Genomic DNA, 21,099 nt, shown 5'->3' on the forward strand with positions numbered 1-21,099 from the left:
AAACAACAAGCCCACAGCAAACATCATTCTCAATGGTGTAAAGCTGAAAGCTTTTCCTCTCAGATCAGGAACGAGACAAGGACGTCCACTCTCACAACTATTATTCAACATAGTTTTGGAAGTCCTAGCCACGGCAATCAGAGAAGAAAAAGAAATAAAAGGAATACACATTGGAAAAGAAGAAGTAAAACTGTCACTGTTTGCAGATGACATGATACTATATAGACAGAATCCTAAAAATGCCACCAGTAAACTACTAGAGCTACTCAGTGAATTTGGTAAAGTTGCCGAATACAAAATTAATGCACAGAAATCTCTTGCATTCCTATACACTAATGATGAAAAATCTGAAAGAGAAATTATGGAAATACTCCCATTTACTATTGCAACAAAAAGAATAAAATACCTAGGAATAAACCTACCTAGGGAGACAAAGACCTGTATGCAGAAAACTATAAGACACTGATGAAAGAAATTAAAGATGATACCAACAGATGGAGAGATATACCATGTTTTTGGATTGGAAGAATCAATATTGTGAAAATGACTATACTACCCAAAGCAATTTACAGATTCAATGCAATCCCTATCAAATTGCCAATGGCATTTTTTACAGAACTAGAACAAATCATCTAAAAATGTGTATGGAAACACAAAAGACCCCGAATAGCCAAAGCAGTCTTGAGGGAAAAATACGGAGCTGGAGGAATCAGACACCCTGACTTCTGACAATACTACAAAGCTACAGTAATCAAGACAATATGGTGAGAGTAAGCAACCTTGTCTTGGTCCTGATCTTAGAGGAAATGGTTTCAATTTTTCACCATTGAGAACGATGTTGGCTGTGGGTTTGTCATATATGGCCTTTATTATGTTGAGGTAGGTTCCCTCTATGCCTAGTTTCTGGAGAGTTTTTATCATAAGTGGGTGTTGAATTTTGTTGAAAGCTTTTTCTGCATCTATTGAGATGATCATATGGTTTTTCTCCTTCAATTTGTTAATATGGTTTATCACATTTATTGATTTGCGTATATTGAAGAATCCTTTCATTCCTGGGATAAACTCCACTTGATCATGTTGTATGATTCTTTTAATGTGCTGTTGGATTCTGTTTGCTAGTATGTTGTTGAGGAATTTTGCATCTATGTTCATCAGTGATAGTGTTCTGTAGTTTTCTTTCTTTGTGACATCTTTGGTTTTGGTATCTGGGTGAAGGTGGCCTTGTAGAATGAGTTTGGGAGTGTTCCTCCCTGTGCTATATTATGGAAGAGTTTGAGAAGGATAGGTGTTAGCGCTTCTCTAAATGTTTGATAGAATTCACCTGTGAAGCCATCTGGTCCTGGGCTTTTGTTTGTTGGAAGATTTTTAATCACACTTTCAATTTCAGTGCTTGTGATTGGTCTGTTTATATTTTCTGTTTCTTCCTGGTTCAGTCTCAGAAGGTTGTGCTTTTCTAAGAATTTGTCCATTTCTTCCAGGTTTTCCATTTTATTGCGTGTAGTTTCTTGTAGTAATCTCTCATGATCATTTGTATTTCTACGGTGTCAGTTGTTACTTCTCCTTTTTCATTTCTCATTCTGTTGATTTGAGCTTTTCCCCTTTTTTCCTGATGAGTCTGGCTAATGGTATAACCTCACAAACTTATTATAATATGTATATGTAAACATGAATATTCTCTTATTTTCCTGAATAAGGAAGGAGAGATGAGAGGATTGGCTCTAACAGATATGAATGTTTCATACTGGTGCAGGGATAGATAAATACATCAATGGAATAGAATAGTCATCCCAGAAAAATACATAATTATAAGTAGACACTTGATTTGTAACAGAAGTGGTACTACTGGCCAAAGGGGAGAGAATGGGTTTTCAGTAAATGACATGGAGGACAGGTATGGTCTGTACAGAAAGCAAAAATCCAAAAAACAGCAAAGGAAAAACTGATGCACTCTTGGTTTGAATTTCTGCAAGAGCAGACCTTGAGAAAAGGATTTGAGTACAAGTAGTTTATTTGAGAGATGAATCCCAGGATTCAGAGTCAGAGATTGAGAAAGAAAAGCAGGGAATAGATCAAAGCAAAAGGTATGTTTATAAATTGGTTGCTTCTTTGGACAAGAAGGACTCAATTCTGCTGAGAAATCCCTGAGATACTGTGTAGAACACTACAAAATTTAAAGGATATAGGAAGCTGGGTATTTATTGATAAGCTCCTATCTTTCATTCGTTAAATGTTGATCCTAGGGCCAGGTAATGGGTGTTCGTTGCTTGAAACAAACAACCCTAAGAATTAGAGGCATTGGAAAAAAAAAGCACTTTATTATGTTCTTGGGTTCTGTGGGCAGGAACTTGGACAGGACAAATTTGGAGATGGCTTGTCTTTGTTCCACAATGCCTGGAAACTTACCTAAGAAGCCCCAAATGACTGACTGTGATCAAACAGAAGGGACCAGAAACATTGGAAGCTTCCTTCATCTTATCTGGACTTGCTCTGGGATGAATCAAAGGATGGTGTCAGCTGAGGCTAGCAATCAGAATACTTTGCAGTCTCTTTATATGGCTTCCTCATATCCTGGAAGTCTAAAGGTAGTTGGATTTTTTTATATTGTGGCTCAGGTCCCAAGAATAAGAAAAAAGGTAGAATCTTCATGTTAAATTCTAACCTAGCCTCAGAAAGCATGCCGCATCACATGTACTTCAAGTCACCAAAGCCAGCCCAGATACAAGGGAGGTGGAAGAAACCCCACCTCTTGATGGGAGGAGTGTCAAAGAATTTGTGGCTATCTTTAGAACTAAATACAGCTAGTATTACCTCTCTGGAATTTCTGTCCTGCCTGTGTCTATAGGATAAATATGTCCCCACAACCAGAGAAAAATCTCAGGCATAGAGATGCAGGTGTCTGAGGTATGCCATTGTTGGTATGTATAGAAATTATCCAACTAAGCTGCAAATGACCTCTGGGGTAGGAACAATGGTATGAGCAGGGCTCCAACAACATTGCCTTTCATCATGTGTATCATTCAGAGCTCCTTCTGCCCCACTTTAAGTTCACCATGTCCTTTCTCTGGTTCTTAAAGGTATTAGCCTTTCACAACCTCAAAAAAAAAAAAAAAACAAAAACCCTAAAACAGGAATTCAGTGAGACAGAGTAGTCGCTCTTGTTCAGTCAAACTTGAGGATGAAATTAATATTCATATCTCCCCTTCCCTTACCCTCATCCAGGATTTCTACGTTTATAGGTTGCTTGCTCAGTGGAGTGAAACAGATCTTTATCCCCAGAAGGCCTGAACCTCTGCTTAATCATATCCATTTGCTGTTATCACCAAGCATGCAAGATCCAAGAGGTACACGAGAGAACCCTCGGCATTCGAAGCATGTTTCTCTCTGTCCCTAGTATAAGGGGACAATCTCAAGCAATCTCAGCTCCTCATTTATATTCACTGGCTGTATTGCTCTAGCCAGTATGGGAACTCTTCTTTGTTTTTGCCTGTTGGTCCACTGGCAAGAGGAGCCCACAATGATCAGATGGTGGTCATTTTTTAGATTCAATTAAATACTTACTCTCACCCTAGTAGAAATATTACACCCATGGGAACCAGGACCTCTAATCTAGAGGAGCCTGAAGTTGTGAGTATGGAAATTACAAATTTGCCAACTGGATCACATGGACTGATGGTAAGGAAGATTAATCCTATTTATAACCTATGGTTTCTGGGCCCATATAATCTAAATATTTGGGACACAGAAAATAAAAAGGCAATTGGTTTATCATATATACCACACTTTAAAGGATAACACTCTAAACTTGCAGAGTGTTATCCCCAAGCTAGTACCTTAACTGAGTATTAAAAAAGCCACTATAAAATTTTATCAGGGTTGCAGCTTCCAGGTGATATGGCATATCATAGATATACCCATCTATCATAGTGGATAGATAGAGGATCTTGTGCTAGTATGATTATTCCATCTCCTTTGATATAAAATGTGTCCTTTTTCTGAAACATCTATCATAGTGGATAGATAGAGGATCTTGTGCTAGTATGATTATTCCATCTCCTTTGATATAAAATGTGTCCTTTTTCTGAAACTATCCTGTATAAGATTCCTTATGAATAAATTAGAAATTATGTGAGTCCTCAGATACTGATGGAGCTGCTATGAGCAGGGAATACAAACTCACCCAGAACACATACAAATTCCAATTGGGATAAATTACTGCAATCTCCAGAGTGAAAAGGTTCAGATGTAATCAAGTGGCTAACTTTTTCTCCTCATAAGATGGCATCATATTGAGAGGTCAACATATGTTTTACTGCTTACAAGTTGGATATTCAATAGTGATAATATCTATGTTAGCCTTGGCGAGAGGGTGTCCATACTGATGAATCCATGTACTACCTTTTATCCTTACCACCTTAACTATTCCATTCATCATCCCATTGTGGGTGGCCAAAGATAGAGGTTGACTGATCTCTACTGGATGGGTCACACTTTTTACCTTATTTTTCAGTCCCTCCTCTGCATTATCTGGTAGCCATTAACCTAAAAAATCCTCACACTCTGTGCTTACTCTTTTTGGAGTGTCCACATCCTTCTTTGACATCCTTCTTCCATAGAATTCCTTGTCTTTGATTTTCTAATCTTGTTCTTTCTAGACCCTGACCATGTAGCTAATCCATTTTTTTTTTCTGTCCAAGAGTCCATGTAGCCTCTCTGTCCAAGGACTTTCCGTCCTTGTAGAACTTTCTATCCAAGAGTCCTTAGCTCTTAACACTTATCCCTTCACATAAAGTGAAAATCAACTCCAGTACTTAAGTTTCTGCCCATAATGATTCCCCTACACAACTGTTTTGCCAGCCATGCCCTGAATGAAACTGCAGTATAGCAGATGTCCAGTTTAAACTAGGACTAATATATAGAGCCAACCCATCTGTAAGTGATCCAGGTTTTTTTCTTCGTATATCAGCTGGCCATTAGGAAACCCCAATGAGACCATAAGTCTAAGCTGAAGGAAGACACCCATGCAACAGTGGGGTTTGGATTACATCTTTGTGTAACTTATTTTTTCCCTTAGGACTCCAAATGTCCTGTTGTCATCATATACTAGATTGCTTTTGCTCTAAGTCAATCTTAAGACTTAATGGACCTGACAATACTCAGCTTATAATAACTCTGGTGGGTGGACACTCAGTGGTTGCTTGAGGCTACACTCAAAACTGGCAGCATTCTACTTCATTTGGCATGATTTGGAAGATCATTCCCATGTGTGGTATATACTCTCTTAAAATCCAAAGAATCCTACAAAATATACACTCCTTTTAGAGTGGCAGGAAGTACAAGTTGCAATAAATTGTCCTTTAGATTGAAGAATATGTCCTAGTATGCTCCAGATCTTTGGACCCTGTGTTAGCTCAGGTCCTCCTAGAAGCAAACACTACGACTGGATTAGGTATGCAAGAGATTTACTTGGGGGAGGGAATACTAGTGGAAGGTAAAGGGGAATAAGCTGGAGTGGGCAGTGCAGGCCTTCAGACCATGATGCAAGTCTGACATCTGTGATAAAAGAAGGGAAATGGAGGAGGACTGGGAAGGAAAACTATTAGACTGAAGCACAGTTCTAAGAAAATTGTGGCTGCCAGGCTTATATAAGTCATGAGTCAAAGTTACCCATTAGAGCAGTCAGCCCACATACCATAGGAATGGGTCAGCATTTATACCTCCACAGTTCTCAATTATTGACTTAGGAAAAACGTGGGGGAAACATGATATTGGCACAAAAGCAGTGGTGGTTCCCAGTGGTAGCAGCTGAGATTCTCAGGCAATTATGCTTCCTGCAGCCAGTTCTCTTAAAGGAGACCTGAATGGTACATTCATGACTGCCACAAGATCTCTCAACTCTTCAACAGTCTCCCTGAATCTCTTGTGAATTACTTCCCATCTTCTGGCATACATGTATCTTACCAGGCCATCTAGAACACATGCTGCTTTCATGATCACTAGGTCTAATTTTAACATGTCACCAATATAATGGACCAGTGTAATGACTTATAGGGTATTGAGATGATATAGGTGTCTTTGTATTATATTATGGCAGATAGGAGGAGGGCTAGGAGAACCATATGGCAAGATGGTGCAAATATATTGCCATCTATCCCAGGTAAGTGCAAACTGTTTTTGATTCTCTTTCCTGATGAGTATTGAAATGAACACATTAAAGAAATCAATAGCTACTACAAATCAGAGGCTGAGTTCATCTGCTCTAGCAAAGATACGATCTTCAGCACAGCATCTATGATTGGGGTTACCATTTTCTAAATTTACTGCAGTCTATCACCATCTGCCATGTCCATCTGGTTTTTTGCAGAGCCATACTAGTGAATTAAAGAGAGACACGTTGGGGACTATCATCCCTTATCCTTTAAATCTTCAATTCTCTGAAGTTTCAGCTGGGTTATGATATCACTTACAATTTAATATTTTGGCTAGGGGAGTGCAGTTTCGATTGTTTCAATTTGGCCTTTTCTATTATAAAGGCTTTTACTCCACAGGTTGGAAAATGAAGAGTTTCGTTAGATGCTAAGTATATTTATTCCATGCAGGGACTAGAGAAGTGAACTCAGAGTAGTCTGCAGATCCAATGGACCCTCTGTGAGATACTTATATATACTTGGTCTAGGACTCCATTTATCACTTGATCTCCATGCTGCCCCACCATAATGGGGGCAAGGCTGGCATTTTTGCACCTTGGTATTCCTGTCACCTCAGACACTATATTCAATAGCCCACAAAAGCTCTGAGCACTCCCCTTTCCCCAGTATATAGTTACCTGAGTTAATGGACGTAGATCTTTTTGAGGAAGTATTGGGGGAATATTTTGTACATACTTTCAGTAGGAATGTAGGGTCCTCCCTTAGAAGTGTCTGACCTGTCCTTCAGTGGGTGGACTCTGAGTCTGAGAATTGGCTCAAGTCTGGAAATTGGGTGAGGGTTTGTGATTTTACATTGAACCACTGACAGCAGCCTTCTGCTTTCTATCTTGAAATCTTTTTTTAAAATTCCATAATAAATAATTTCATCATCTTCCTATATATTTCCCACCTGCAAATACCATGGGCTCTTAGCCACAGTGAAGATCCCAGTGAATCAAGGCCTCTGGTTGCCATTTCATTCATGATGACCATTAGGTAATTATCTCCACTGTTCCTCTGATTATTACGTGTCACCATTTGGACTCTGCTATTATGGAATTCTATCATCCCTATGACACTAGAGAGCCCAGTTCAATAATGATGTCTCCTATCACCCACTACAGCATACAGAGGGCTTGTTAGTTTATTACTGAAGTATAGCTGAATTACTATATTAGTTTTAGGTGTACAGCATAGTGATTCAGTATTTTTGCAGATTATACTCCATTATCAGTTACTATAAGATACTGGCTATAATTTCCTGTGCCATGCAATATGCCCTTGTTGCTTACTTGTCTTATACATAGTTTGCTTGTTTTTTATTTTATTTTATTTTATTTTTGGCTGTATTGGGTCTTCATTGCTGCATGAGGGCTTTCTCTAGTTGCAGTGCACAGGCTTCTCATTGCAGTGGCTTCTCTTGTTGCGGAGCATGGACTCTAGGTGCACAGGCTTCATTAGCTGTGGCATGCGGGCTCAGTAGTTGTGGCTCACGGGCTCTAGAGCGCAGGCTCAGTAGTTGTGGTGCATGGGCTTTGTTGCTCCGCATCATGTGGGATTCTCCCAGACCAGGGTTTGAATCCGTGTTCCCTGCATTGGCAGGTGTATTCTTAACCACTGAGCCACCAGGGAAGCCCTACGTAGTAGTTTATATCTGTTAGTTCCAATCCTTAATTTCTCCCTCTCTTCTACCCTCTCCCCTTTGGTAACCAGAAGCTTGTTTTCTACATCTGTGAATCTGGTTCTGTTTTACATACACATTCATTTGTATTATTTTTTGCATTCCACATATAAGTTACATCATATAGTATTTGTCTTTGTCTGACATCCACTGAGCATACTATTCTCTAGGTCTATTAACATTGCTGCCAATGGCAGAATTTTATTCTTTTTTTTTGTGGCTGAGTAATATTTCATTGTATATCTATACCACACCTTTTTAATTCAATCATCCGTTGATGAGCACTTGGGTTGCTTCCATGCCTTGGCTACTGTAAATAGTGCTGCTATAACGTAGGGGTGCATGTATCTTTTTGAATTAGTGTTTCCATCTTTTCAAGACATACACCTGGGAGTGGAATTGCTGGATCATATGGCAACTCTATTTTTAGTTTTTTGAGGAACCTCCATACTCTTTTCATAGTGGCTGCAACAATTTACATTCCCATGAACAGCATTCAAGGATTTCTTTTTCTCCAGTTTTATGGCTTTAGGTCTTACAGTTAGGTCTTTAAAACATTTTGAGTTCATTCTTTTATATAAGAATATAGGAAATGTATATATAGGAAATGTTCTAATCTCAATGTTTTACATGTGGCTGCCCAATTTTTCCAACACCACGTGTTGAAGGAACTGTCTTTTCTCCATTGTATGTTCTTGTCTCTTTATCAATGGATTATTTGATCATAGGTGTATGGGTTTATTTATGGGCTCTCTATTCTGTTCCATTGCTCGATATGTCTGTTTTTGTGCCAGTACCACACTGTTTTGCTTACTGTGTCTTCGTAGTATAGACTGAAGTCAGGGAGGGTGATACCTGCAACTTGGTTCTTTTTTCTCAAGATTTCTTTGGTAATGAGGGGTCTTTTGTGGTTCCATATGAATTTTAGGATTATTTGTTGTAGTTCTGTGAAAAACGTGTTTTGATAGGGATTGTATTAAATCTGTAGATTGCTTTGGATAGTATGAACATTTTAATAATATTAATTTTTCAAATCCAAGCCACTAGGTATCTTTCCATTTCTTTGTATCATCTTCACTTTCCTTCACCAGTATTTTACAGTTTTCATAGTATAGGTCTTTCACCTCTGTGGTTAAGTTTATACCTAGGTATTTTATTGTTTTTGATGTGATTTTAAACAGAACTTTTCTTAACTTTCTCTTTCTGATATTTAATTATTAGTGTATAGAAATGCAACAGATTTCTGTATATTAATCTCGTATCCTGCAATCTTGATGAATTCATATATTAGTTCTAATATTTTGGGGTTGGAGACTTTGTGTTTTTCTAGATAAGGTATCACGTCATCTGCAAATAGTGATAGATTTACCTGTTCCCTTCCAATTTGGATACCTTTGTTTATTTTTCTTGTCTGGTTGCTGTGGCTAGAACTTCCAATACTGTGTTAAATAGAAGTGGTGAGAGTGGGCATTCTTGTTTTGTTCTTGAATTTAGCAGGAAGGCATTTAGCTTTTCACCATTGAGTGTGATGTTGGCTGTTGGTTGTTGTAAATGTCTTTATTATGTTTAGATATGTTCCCTCCAAACCCACTTTGATGTGAGTTTTTTGATGAATGAATGTTGAATTTTGTCAAATGCTTTTTCTGCATCTATTGAGATGACCATGTGATTTTTATCCTTCCTTTTGTTAATGTGGTGTATTACATTGATTGATTTGTGAATGTTGAAGCATCCTTGTGACCCTGGAATAAATCCAACTTTTTCACTGTGTATGAACCTTTTTACATATTCTTGGATTCAGCTTGCTAATATTTTGTTGAAGATTTTTACATCTATATTCATCAAAGATATTAGCCTGTAATTTTCATTTTTTGTAGGGTCTTTGACTAGTTTTTGTATCAGGGTAATTGTGGCCTAGTAGAATAGATTTGGGAATGTTTCATCCTTTTCAGTTTTTGCGAATAGTTTAAGAAGGATAAGTATTAGCTCTTCTTTATATGTTTGGTAGAATTCCCCTGTGAATCTGTCTGGTTCTAGACTTTTGTTTGCTGGGAGTTTTCACACTACAAATTTAATTTCACTTTTACTGATTGGTCTGTTCAAATTGTCTGTTTCCTCTTGATTCATTCTTGGCAGGCTGTATATTTCTAGAAATTTGTCCATTTCTCTAGGTTGTCAAATTTGTTGTCATATAACTTCATAGTATTCTCTTATGATTTTTTAATCTCTGTGGTATCAGTTGTTATTTCTCCTCATTTCTTATTTTATTTAGGTCCTCTCTCTTTCTTCTTGGTGATCTTGGCTAAAGGTTTATCAATTTTGATTATCATTTCAAAAAACCAGCTGTTGGTTTCAGGAACCTTTTTGTTGTTGTTAATCTCTATTTTATTTTTTCCTCTCTGATCTTTATTATTTCCTTCCTTGTGTTGACTTTGGACTTTGTTCTTCTTTATCTATTTCTTGTAGGTGGTATGTTAAGTTGTTTGAGATTTTTCTTTTTTCTTGAGGAAGGTCTGTACTGATGCAAACTTCGCTCTCAGAACTACTTTTGCTGCATCCCATAGATTTTGGAAAGTTGTTTCCATTTCATTTGTCTTGAGATATTTTGTTTTCCACTTACTGTATTTTTCTGTCTGATTTGTCCACTGATGTTAGTGGGATGTAAAAGTCCCCTACTATTATTGTATTATTGTCAATTTCTCCTTTTATGTTTTTTAGTATTTGCTTTATATATTTAATTGCTCCTGTTTGGGATGTGTATATGTTAACAAGTATGATATCCTCTTCTTGTATTGGTCCTTTTATCATTATATAATGCCCTTGTCTTTTTTTATAGCCTTTGTTTTAAAGTCTCTTTTGTCTGATATGAGTATTGCTACCCATATTTTTCTTCTCATTTCTGTTTGTTTGAAATATCTTTTACCATCCCCTCACTTTCAGTCTGTGTGTGTTTTTAGCCCTGAAGTGAGTCTCTTGTAGGCAGCATATTAAAGCGTCTTGTTATCTTGTCCAATCTGCCACCCTATGTGTTTGATTGGAGCATTTAGTCCATTGACATTTAAAGTAATTATTGATAGATACATACTTATTGCCATTTTATTACTTGTTTTCCAGTTGTTTTTGTAGTTTTTCTATGTTTCTTCTTTTTGTTTCTCCCATCTTGGTTTGATGATTTTCTTCAGTAGTATTGGGTTCTTTGCTTTTTGGCTTTGATGTATCTTTTGTAGGTTTTTGATTTGTGGTTACCATGGGGTTCATATGTTGACCCACAATTATATATACCTGATTTAAACTGATAGTCATTTAAGTTCAAACACATACTAAAAGATATATTTTTTATTCCCCTCCCCCACACTTTGTTTTTGATTTCCTATTTTACTTCTTCATGCTTATTCCTTAACTGTTTATTATAGTTATAGTTGTTTTTATATATTTTTTTTGTCTTTTAATCTACTTACTGGATTATTTAAGTGATCTTCAATCCTTAACATATATCTGCCTTTCCTGATGGGATTTTCCCTTTCCTACAGATTCTTATTTTTTTCCATTTAAAAAAGACCCTTCAACATTTATTTTAGGGTAGGTTTAGTATTGATGAATTCTTTTAGTTTTTGCTTGTCTGAGAAGTTCTTTATCTCTCCTATTCTAAATGATAATGTTTCTGGTTAGAGTATCCTAGGTTGCAGGTATTTCCCTTTCAGTGTGTTGAATATATTATGCCACTCCCTTCTGGCCTGCAAAGTTTCTGCAGAGAAATCAGCTAATAGCCTTATGGGGATTCCCTTATATCTGACTCTTTGTTTTTCTCTTGCTGGCTTTAGAATTCTCTATCTTTAACTTTTACCATTTTAATTATTATATGTCTTGGTATGCATGTGTGTGGGCTCATCTTGTTTGGAACTCTCTGTGCTTCCTGTACCTGGCTATCTGTTTACTTCTTTAGGTTTAGGAAGTTTTCAGACATAATTTATTCAAATACATTTTCAATCTCCTCTTTCCTCTGTCTGGAACCTCCATAATGCAAATGTTGGCACATTTAATGTTTTCCCAGAGATCTGGAGGTTCCTTAAAAAATTAAAAATCATATATTACTTTTTTAAAAAATTAAAAATTTTTCTGTCTGCTGTTATGATGGGTGATTTCCATAATTCCATTTTCCAGATCACTTACGTGTTCTTCTGTGTCTTAGTCTGCTATTTATTTCTTATAGAGTGTTTTAAAATTCACATACTGATTTATCTATTTTTGATTGGGTATTTTTTATCTTTTCTAGTTCCTTGTTAAAATGATCTGTGTTTAGATCAATTCTCTTCCCTAATTCAGTTAGCATTTTTATTACCAATGTTTAAAATTGTTTATCTGGTAAATTGTTTGTTTCATTATTTATTTTTTCAGGGGTTTTCTCTTGCTCTTTCAATTGAATTAGTGCCTCTTCATTTTAATTAACTTTTTCTGCTTCTATGAGTTTAGGTGAAACATTTACCTATTACGGTCTTGAAGGCATGTTCTTACATGGGAGTGTCCCTATGCAGACTGTGTGCCCCCAATGCCTTTGGTGGGAGGGCTGGATTTAATGTTGATGCCAGTCACTTCTTTCTGTATGGTGTGCTGGCAGCTATCACCTTGGTTGGGGGTGTGACTGGAGATGGAGGAGCTAGAGCCTGTGCAGGGTGTGAGCTGGGAGTTCCTCTCTGCTCAGTGGCCATTACCACTCCATCAGGGGCAGGATCTGCTCCCGAGTTCCTGGAGCACAAGCCCTGAGGGTCCTGCTCTAGATGGCTCTGTTCCCTTTGAAGTGTTTTTTTCTTCCCTACACTAGGACCTTTAGCCCAAAGGAGGGGAGTGATGAAGCACTTAAAAAAAAAAAAGTAGTGAGGATAGTGGAATTATTTTTACATCTTTTTGATATCTGACTCAGTAGAAGATAGCTACATTTTATGCTTTGGGGTTTAACCCGTAGTAATATATTGTTTTGGTTGAAGCGTATACAGAAAATCCAGCTTCACAAAATATGTAGTTTGAACAGGGAGGAAGAGTATAATGGCCTTTTTGGATAGTTGTGAATATCCTTTAGTACTATACTAAAACTTGACAAGCAGTAGTTTCTTAAAATATAGTTGTGATGTGGAATTTGAAATAATTTCCAAGAACTTTTCATCCTCTGTTACATTAAAATTCATTGGCTCACTGTGAACTTTTAAATAAATCTTTGTCATACATGATCTTGAAACATCATACACTGACCCATTTAGAAAATATTAGTTCAATGAGTTGAGCAGATCTTCTAAATGTTTACTCATTTAATTACACAATATTAATAAAATCACATTCTTTAATGAAATCCCTGATCTCCTCAAAAAGTCTTGAAGTATTGGGAAGTGTTCAAGATCAAGATGTAATATAACAAGTTTCCCACAATTATAACTTTTACTTTAAACTTAAAATTTCATAATTGGCAACAAATACAGTCAGTTGTTTTCTTTGAAATGGCAGTCTTACTTAGTTAATTTTTGAGAAAATGACTGCAAAATAACAAAGTCTGAATGACTATCTTTTGCCTGTCAGTTGTTATTTCAAGGAAAAACGCTGTTCCCTTAAAGAGGCTTGTTCAGCTTTCAAGTGAAATAATTGCAGAAGTGCTTTTCCTTGATATAATGATCATACTTTGGTATGCAACAAAAGCTCTATGCATACTTACTATTTTGTCACATAGAGTATTTAAAAGACATGTACTCTAGTATCAAGATTTTTAAGATTAACAATTTTGATTGCTTCATCAAGACCATCTCTTGGGAAACTGACTTTTAAAGTTGGGAGTAGAGAATTCTAGAACAGTTTGGTGCCACTGCCTTGATTTTTGCTAAGACACCAGGAATTTGATACACTATTGCTTTGGAACTATCAGTGGAAATGTCAACAAAACAGAATATTTAAAATTAATCTTAGTATTATTATGAAAATAATTTAACCTTGTTAACTCCCTGAAAGGGTTTCTAGGATCTATGGAAGCATCATTTCCAAGCTGCAAGGTATCATTCCAGCAGTGTATCAGGACTGGCTCCAAGAGTCTAAATACAATCAATGAGGTGAGACATTGATTTTATTGTATTATATTGATTTTATTTAATTGTTTTGTATTAAGGAGAACAAGCTCATCTTGTGAATCATTGCGTTTTCATGGTTTCTAAGCCATTTAAGTCTGATCTACTCTCACAAAGAGCTAGGCGGCTTCTTCTGCTGGCCCATAGGGTTTAGAGCAATCTAGGAGCTCAGGATTTTCAAGTATCTCCACCCCAGAATTCATGGTCCTATCTCCTCTTTATCAGGATACTGTTTTTAGCATAGGAGATTTGTCATGGCTATTAATTCATCTTCTTCTTAACTCTTGCCATCTGTGCAATCTAATATTAATCCCGATTTTCAGTACATTCTGCCCTCGACCTGCAGGACATGAGGGTCTCTTTAAATATTCAACAGAGGCCATCTGCCTCTAACAACAATCCCTAAGTTAATGTTTGAGTGACACGGACTTCTCTTTTTTTTTTATGCTTCCAAGATAGTTAACAAAGTCCAGCCAACTTCATTATACTGATCAACATTACCCATATATATTTCAAATGCTGGAACTATATACAAGCCAGGCTTTTTTCCTTCACCTGTGCTTCTTCCCAGTAAGTCATAGTCAAGAGTCTTAGTAAGTATGATGCTGCAGCATACAAATGATCATCGTCACCCTACTTACTACCAGTAACAGAGACCTTCCACCATATGACTAGCAAGTGATCTAGTTTTAGATCTCATCCTGAGGGTACGCTTTGTAGGACAGTTTGGGTTATAGCCAAAACCAAACCTGAACCAAGAATTTGGGGACATTATTTACTTGGGAGGTGATCTCAGGAAATAAGTCAGTGAGTAGGGAAATGCAAAAAGAAAACATTCAACAATTTCTCTTTGTTAAAAGAGACCATTTAGAGAATGAATAAAAATGCTACAAACTTGAAGATATTTGCAATACATGTAAACAACACATAATTAGTGTATAGTATGTATAAACACTGTGAATCAAAAAGAAAAAGAAACCCCAGGAGAAAAATGGGGCGGGTGGAACCAATAGGAACCTCATAAATGATCTAAAAACATTTGAAAATATTCAATCTCATTATTAACCAGAGGAAAGACAAGTAAAAGCACAAAATTAGCAAAAATTAAACTGTCAGAATATATCAAGTATTGGCAAGAATGTAGAACTCTGATTCACTTTTGAAGGGAGTGTAAATTGTATAATTTCTGTGAAATGTGGATTGGCTTTTCATAGCAGAGTTGAACATGTATATTTCCTATGCTCTATCAATATAACTTATATACCTAAAGGAACTTTTGTTCACCAGGATGTGCATAAGGATACAGCCTTTTAAAAAAATATTACAAAACGGGAAACAAACCAACTGCTGTCAGGAAAACTTTGAGTCCTGGTTCTGTTTCTTACCAGTTGGGTGATTTTGGATAGTTATGTAACCTCACTAAATCTCAATTCCCTCATCAGTAAAATTTAAACAAGAGTAGCTCCTAACTCATAGGCTTGTTATTAAAATTAAATAATATATGTAATATCCTTTCACATATGCCTTCTTATTACTTGCCCAATAAATGTTAACGAAATGAGTAATTCTTATTTTTATTACAGAATCTCAGAAAGGGCTATATTTTAAAAAGTAGGTTATTGCACCACTTAGTTCCTAAGAGCTTGTTAAATAGCATTGTAATTTTATTCCTTTCTAGTCATATGGCTTTAATAAAAGGGCCTACCCCATGGGGTTGTTGAGAAAATTAAGTAAGATAAGATAGATAATGCACTTAGAAAGGCTTCTGTGCCTGATGGTGGTGGCACACCTACTTTATAAGGTTATTCTCTTTGGTTTTAAATTCTGTCAAATTTGAGGGTTAGCCTAATTTGTGTCTTATTCTTTTGCTTGGCTCTTCTCCTCACATATAATTTTGAGTATTTTTATCTTAGAACAGACACCTTCTAAACATTTGTATTTTATTTTCTTCTTAGACTTCTTTTCCAATAGTTTCTTTTCATTTTGATTTATCTGGATCTGGTTTAGATTTCCTCAGGTTAATTTATTTTAATCTCATTGAATTCCCCTTTCCTTTATGATCTGGAATATGATCACATTTTGGTCATTTCCTCCCAAGTTTCTATACTGAACAGGACCTTTCCCAAAACACTGCTATTTTGATTCATCTATATGGTTTGTAAATCTAGAGAGGCCTCCTATGTGACTCAAAAACCTGGGCTTGGTACCAAAAAAATTAAGCAATGCGAAATAATCTAACATAAAAACAATAAAAATAAGAAAATGAAAATTTCTGAAGTTGTTATGAGAAAAACACTTGCAATATTCAGAACTCAATTTGATCATGAAAAATACTTGATCATCAAACTATGGGTCAACAATATCAGCTGAAATCTACTTAGATATTAACACAAAGTGGTAGAAACTCTCAGGTTAGTTATGTGCACAAAAATAAAATACTTTGACATTAAATTCCCTGCATGCCATTTTACTCTACATGGAGTTGAGGTGCTCTCTATCCTTGCCACACAAAGTAAGGGCCAAGAACCAGTAGCATCAGCATTATTTGGGTATTTGCAAAATGGTGGGGTTTTTTTAATTGAAGTATTACTTTAATTGAAGTATTGACTTACAATATTGTTAGTTTCAGGTGTACAACAGAGTGATTCAGTATTTTTACAGAATATATTCCATTTAAAGTTATTTAAAAATAATGGTTATATTTCCTGTGCTGTACAATATATCCCTGTAGCTTATTTTATACATACTAATTTGTGCCTCTCAATCCCCTACCCCTATATTGCCCCTCTCCCTTTCCCTCTCTCCATGGGTAACCACTAATTTGTTCTCTGTATCTGTGAGTCTGCTCTTTTGTTATATTTGCTAGTTTTTATTTTATTTTTTAGATTCCACATATAAGTGATCACATACAGTATTTGTCTTTCTCTGTCTTACTTATTTCACTAAGCATAATACCCTCTAGGTCCATCCAATACTAATTCAAAAAGATACATGCACCCCAATATTCATAGTGACATTATTTACAATAGCCAAGATATAGATGTATAATAGTGTTTGAGAAGCTCAGAGCTAGAGTCACATCTCTTTGGACAAGGTACCTTCCTCTCCTTTAAATGTGACTAGATAAGTGGCCAGGTTCTCTAAACCGTAATACAGGTAGGACAAAGACACATTCTGGATGATAGCTACAATTAAGTGAAATGTTACATACATGCAATTACATTGGATAGCACATGTGTCCAAGTCTCTTTCTTGGCAATTTAATTTTTTGTGGCATTTCACTCCACAAATGTTAGTCATGTGTGAGTGTGTGATTTATTTACACCTGCCTCACTTGAATATTTGGTAAAATGTTACTTGTACTATATATAATATTGTTGAACCAATAGAAGAAAACATATTTTCATTCACTCATTCATTGAACAAACATTTAATGAGCACCTGTTATGTCCTGTACTAGAGGCTGGAGGCTGAATAAACACAGGGCCTGTTCTTAATGAACTCACCATCTAATGGGGAATTTTTCATAGACACTTATAAGATAGTGGGAGAACTGCTTTGATAGACTACTTACAGGATCATATGGAGGCATCAATGAGGGGCAGCTCATGCAGATAGGAGGAAGGTGGGAAGGTGGGAAGAAGTAATGACTTAGTTTACTTAAAGGACAAATACAAAAATTGGGGAAGATCAGGAGAGAGGAAAAGAACATCCTTGGATATGAGATGGCATAAGCAGAAATTTGGAGAGAAAAAGTGTGATTTCATCACGGACTTTTCAGTAATCAGGTGCTACTGAGGCATAATGTGCAAGACAGAGAGTAGAGGACGATGATGCTGAGAGTCAGCCAAGGCATTTCAAGTCCATGTGAATCTTGTAGTTTATCTTGTGGGGCAGCATTGAAAGGTTTTCAAATAAGGAAGAGCCCAGTCACATTATCATTATTGGTGGAACACTCTGGCTGTAGATTGGTAGACAGAAGAAGGAAGAAGATAAAACCCAAGGCAGAGAGACCAATTAAGAGACTATCACATTCTTGCTGGCAAAAGATGACAAGGGCCAAAAGTTATGTAGCTGTTTGATGGAGAGATGTTAGCTTCACAACAAGGGAGAAGGGCAAAGGTACAAGGAATCCCCAGAGGCTGGGGACGCCTACATACTTTCTCTACAACGTTCTTCATGTTATATTCTACTTTTCAGAACAGTATTGTGATCACTGTTTTAAATTAATAAATTCTCAAGCTATCATCCTCCTCCATCCATCCATTATCCTTTAAAAAATGAAACAAGTCCTTTTTTATACAAGCATCTTGAACAGAGATCAAATGTAATTCACCCCACATGCTGTCAGCTAATTGAATTCTTTGTACCACAGATTCCTCAGCCTTTCACACAGCCTTGGAGGAGTACTGGGGTCTTATTCCAGAGAAAAACAAATCACTCTCCATTTTCCCCTTATTTAATTTATGCCAGAGTGCCAGTGGTTTCAAGTTTCAAGTTTCATATTTATCCTAGAAGTTAAATGTGCACCTTCGGAAAACTGCCTGCAGGTAAGAAGGAAATCAGATGTTAAAGAAATCTTTAAACCAGGATGAACTGGTTTCTCCTCTCCCCTTCCATCCTGATTTCTGTCTTAAGCATCATTCTCACACTGTTATTCTTTTTCCTCTCTGATCCTAGCCCAGTGGGAACTGAGATACTGGAGGAAGATGTGTACTTTTTCTAGTTTTACAGCATGACAGAAGTTTTAAGTGATAGGTAAATGTGGGAAATATTATACAAGTCCTTAATATGCAGAACTAATATGCCAGGTTCTTGGCATACCGAGAAACTCACTAGGTCCTGTGATCCATCTTGATCTGAATAATAGCACATTCTCACCTAGAACTAGCAGGGGGTCAGAGCTCAGCTGAAGAGATTGCCATTGGACAGCTCATTCTGCTGCCAGGCACTGAACATTTGAACCTCATGCAGGCAAATTTAGCATTTTTGACATTTAACAAACACCTACTGTATCTGTATTGGGCACCTACTGTGTGTGGGGTGCTACTAAGTAATTGGAGGGAGGATACAAATTCTTTCAGTGCATTTTCCAGCCTTGTGCTAGACTCATGAGTCTTAAGAATCTTTGGCCAATTCATAAAACCCTCACCTATTCTCCTTGTCACCATTATCACAAAACTTCTGCTTCTGATTGCCTCTGCTCCTTTCTCATTTCTGATCTGTCTTATAGAAGAAAATCCTTCAACTAACTTGTTTGGTTTTCTTGGTATTTTTTTTTCTGAATTGTTTGTAAGCTCTTTCTTGACCTTAATGTTTTTATTATTTGTTATTATATATACTCTTTGGGTTCAAAAGGAATATTTTTATTCACCTAAAACTCACCTAAAAAATAAATTTTCATTTGGTTGACAATGGAAAAAAAACTCTCCAAAGTACACAAGTACAAAAGGTAGATTAATTTTTTTAAAGTCTTTGGATAGTATACTGAATGTTGGGCAGTTTTTCTTCAAAAAGTTTTATGGGTTTTACTAAGACCTCCAACAAAATTTAGTATGAGAAAGAATCTGCTTCAGTTTCCCTCCTAGAACCTCAGCTCAACATGGTGGTACACCCAGAGTGGAAGGAAATTTGACACTTGTTCATTGACTGATTGACCTCTACTTTATATATCCACATACAAGGGTCAAGGAGATAATCTCTCTGTTGTTACCTTTAAAAATTTCACAAGATATTTCAACAGCAATATGCAGTGGTAAGGGGTTTTCTTCTTTCCCCAAAGCACTCTAAGACCTAATTATCCTCCCTCACATACATTCTATTCTTACTTCAGCTGTCCACATGTGAGTCCCTAGGATCAGTCTCCTATCTCCTGCTGAGGATCTCCATTAGCCAAATCCAAATAGATGTTAATGGGAACACAGAAGGAACATGGTGATGTAATTCAAACAGGCATCCCTCTGGGATAGAGAGCATTCTGAAGAAGAGTGGAAATTGGATCAGGAAAGTCAAATGGAAGATATTTAAGATAGTCATCATCTGATTCTTTATTTATTGAGTACACACAAAGAAACATACACTTAAACACACACACACATTCAAAAACTTCAGCAAAAACTGAAGTAAAAGTCTAACAATTTCAAACTTGACACAGTAAGATAATTTGGTTAGCAATTAATTCAGCCATGTTCAAAGCACTTGGTAAGCACTGCAAGTAGTACAGATGTGTATAAAGAAAGGTAGCTGTTTTCAAGATGCTTACAGTTGTGTCATAAAATCAGAAAGTATTTTTTCTTGTGAAGAAAAGTGTCAAGAATACGTAAAACTTGGACACTAAGATCCATGCTCAAATGAAAATTGGAGCTCCTAATATCAGTATTCATCATTATTAGCCCTGAGAATGTGCCTGTGCAAACAGATGAAACAAATGAGGAGATGAGCATTCTCCTTTGGGCAAACTGTGATGAACAGCAGACCTGGCAATGTTCCTGAACACCACAAGGTGACCACATGGAGGGCTTGTGACTCCTGTGGAGAAAATTCTACTCATCCTTAATCTGTTTATTTTATCCCTCATTTAGCTCTTCATAAGTTGTAAAAATAAAAAGATAGCTCCTGGGTTGTCAACGTTTCTCCAAATCTGGGTGTTAATTCTTTCATGACACCACATGAAATAAAACTCAAGGGTAAAATGAATCTATGTGCTTTGTTTGGAAGTTGCCCTTAAAGTGAAAAACTGCCCATGCTGTTCTTTGCTTTCAGACTCTCTTTATGCTACTGAGTACTAAGGAAAACAAAAAGTAACAACCTCTTCACAAAAGAAGCACATGTTAATCACATCACTCTATAAAACATATACCCTAGTACATGGTTGCAAAGAATGCATTTACATTCAGTTCATTGCTCCCCAAGCATCTAATTAAGATCCTCCATCCAAGATCAATGGGTAACTTACTAGAACCAGTTTTTTTTTTTTTTATGATGTTGGGGGTAGGAGTTTATTAATTAATTTATTTATTTTTGCTGTGTTGGGTCTTCGTTTCTGTGCTAGGGCTTTCTCTAGTTGTGGCAAGCAGGGACCGCTCTTCATCACAGTGCATGGGCCTCTCACTATCACGGCCTCTCTTGTTGA

This window comes from Leucopleurus acutus (assembly GCF_964270905.1).
Source record: "Leucopleurus acutus genome assembly, chromosome: 1".
NCBI lineage: Eukaryota > Metazoa > Chordata > Mammalia > Artiodactyla > Delphinidae > Leucopleurus > Leucopleurus acutus.